The sequence below is a fragment of the Aethalodelphis obliquidens genome, unplaced genomic scaffold (assembly GCF_003676395.1).
Source record: "Aethalodelphis obliquidens isolate GAN/ISIS:26980383/991018 unplaced genomic scaffold, ASM367639v1 scaffold64, whole genome shotgun sequence".
In the NCBI taxonomy this organism is placed as follows: domain Eukaryota; kingdom Metazoa; phylum Chordata; class Mammalia; order Artiodactyla; family Delphinidae; genus Aethalodelphis; species Aethalodelphis obliquidens.
In genome coordinates this window covers 2,969,753-2,972,498 of record NW_020838008.1, presented here as the reverse complement: position 1 = coordinate 2,972,498, position 2,746 = coordinate 2,969,753, and the positions used below count along the sequence as shown (strand labels likewise).

At 34.5% G+C, this 2,746-nt stretch overlaps 1 non-coding gene across 1 annotated transcript; it reads left to right on the top strand.

Moving 5' to 3' along the window:
* Nucleotides 1-2,407: 2,407 nt before the first annotated feature.
* TRNAV-CAC (transfer RNA valine (anticodon CAC)) lies at nucleotides 2,408-2,480 on the top strand. The gene has a single exon. It is a non-coding gene; the product is annotated as a tRNA-Val (tRNA).
* Nucleotides 2,481-2,746: the final 266 nt, after the last annotated feature.

The following is a 2,746-nucleotide window of genomic DNA, read 5'->3' as shown; positions in this document are numbered from 1 at the left end:
AAAAAAAAAAAAAAAAAAAAAAAAAAAAAAAAAAAACACAAAGAGAAAAATCTTGAAAAAAGAGAAAAAGAATTATGGTTATAAAGGAACAAAGATAAGAATTACATTGGACTTCTCTTTAGAACACATGCAGACAAGAAAAGAGTGAATATGTAACATGTTGAAAGAAAAATTACAGTACAGTGGGTATTTTTTATCTAAATATTCATTATGTAGAGTTTAGAGCAAAATAACATTAATATGAACATATTTTTAATAAACTGAGAATTCATTATATTAGTCCTGGTTATGGATTGAATTGTGTTCCCTCAAAATTCATATGTTGAAGCCATAAACCCCCAACGTGACCGTATTTGGAGATAGAATTTTTAAAGAAGATTAAGGTTAAATGAAGTCATAAAGCTAGAGACCTAACACTTTAGGACTGGTGTGCTTATAAGAAGAGGAAGAGACACCAAAGATCTCTCTCTTTTTCTCTCTATGCATTCACAGAGAAAAGACCATGTAAGGACACAATGAGAAGGTGTCCATCTACAAGTCTGGAAGAGAGGTCTCACCAGAAACCAACTCTGCTTGCACCTTGACCTTAGACTTCTGGCTTTCGAAACTGTGACAAAACATTTTCTGTTGTTTAAGCTACCCAGTCTGGTATTTTGCCATGGTGATCCAAGCAGACTGATACACTCTTCCCCAAATCAGCTGTCCCTATTTTACAATAATGTGTATCCCTGTCTGTTTGACCAGTCTAACTTTTCTATATATTAGATATCACAAAATATAATGGAAATGGAATTCAAATTGATTATCAAGTGAAATGGCAAATTCTAACATACAGAATTTCAGGAAGCTGATAAAAATGTTACAGAATTTCTGGAATTCATGCAAAATCATCACCCAGGGGATTGTCTACAAAGAAAGTCACCCACCATATCAGTAAACAAAGGATGTTGCAGCCATCAAGCCATTAGCCATCAGCCACTGCAGCAGCCCCAGACTGTGTACCCTAAGGGGATTCAGGATGGAAAAGAACAGGATACTGGCCCTCGATAGCTGAGGTGCATATCAAAGGAATGATTTTAAAGAGCCCAGACTCTTGCATGTTCCCATACATAGAAAAGCACTAAATTCATTAACTTGAGATGTCTGTTTTTCTTTAATTAACAGTAATCGTTTGGTGTCTTGTTCAGACTGCCTGGTTTTGTTGCAAAAACTCCTATATACCCTGTCTCCTTCCTTATCTCTTCAGAGCATCCCTCAGAGCTGAGAAGTTATCTTCCTGGCTTAAGTCCTCAGTTCTGTCTGTCAAATAAAATAATTCTCAACTTTTAGGTTGTGTATCTTTTTCAGTCGAAAAAGCTAGACCTCTAAAAATGATAATAATAATAGATTCTTTGGAAGAGAATGTTTTCATTATTAAGGAGTTATTACAGGATAATAAAAACTTCAATAATTCCCTAATAGGTTTATTAAATTATTTTCTTTAGATGATGTAAAATGATCACAGGTTATTTTTTTCATGATAAAATTGTCAAAAGAAATTTCAGAAAAAATCAGAAAATGCTTAATTTTACCAAGATGTTTGTATATTTTAATCAATTATTAATCTGAGGTTTATAATTAAAATGTATATGGTTGTATTTTAATAAAATGTTACTCTCTGACTTAAAAAATTAAGCTGGAAATATTTGGTCAATTCTTTATTGATGATGAGGACCAAGAAGAATCTTATTAATATTGTATCTAGAACCTTGCTTCTAATTAGCATAAGAATTTCTGAATTTGAAATAGAAAAATAGGTGGTATTCCTTTATTGCATTATATGTCAGTAGCTTTTGTGGGGATAATATCAAAATATATACAGTTGAATACGCTCTTTAATTTACACATTCAGTAAACATTAAACCAGAAGATTTACCACGTACCTAATGAATCTTACACTTCAGGGCCATTTGCTCACAAAGACTCAAAGGTGAGACAGTAGCCGTTGTTTCATATGGCCCTATAATTATGTTAAATTTATACAATTAAAATATTTTAACAGTTAGTTAAGACTGATAATCTCTTCAAGCAACAACTTCCCCTCTGTCACACCTCTCCTTTTGTGTCAGGTAACACTGAAGCAGCCATAGGCATCTTGGCTAGATGGTAGCAGAAGTTGAGTTGGGGATACATAAACTTTGTATTTAGTAGATGAAACCCCTTTCATGTACTGTCAAGGCATTTTGAATCCACTGTATAGGAATGGTGGGTACCCCTACGGGCCCTGTGCTGAGTCACCCATCATCATGTCACAGACTTTTACAGCCACAGATCACGATGGGATATAAATGTGTCCCGAGATACGCAACAAAAGAAATATGTAAATAATAGAGGTATGAAAAGGACAGAGCTCAAAAGATTTGGGACTTCCCTGGTGGCGCAGTGGCTAGGACTCTGTGCTCACAATGCAGGGGGCCCAGGTTCGATCCCTGGCCAGGGAAATAGATCCCACATGCATACTGCAGCTAACAGTTCACATGTCACAACTAAGGGGCCCACGTGCAGCAACTAAGATCTGGAAGAACCAAATAAATAAATAATTTTTTTTTTTAAAAAAAGATTTTGTTGTTATTAGAATATTCTTTTAGTCATAAGTATAAAATTGTAAGAAGAGTATTTAGTTCTCATCAGCGCCTAAATCAGAGGAGAATTTCTCTCTGTCAGGCATATACTTGGTAATATATATGACTACAAAAACATCATGCAT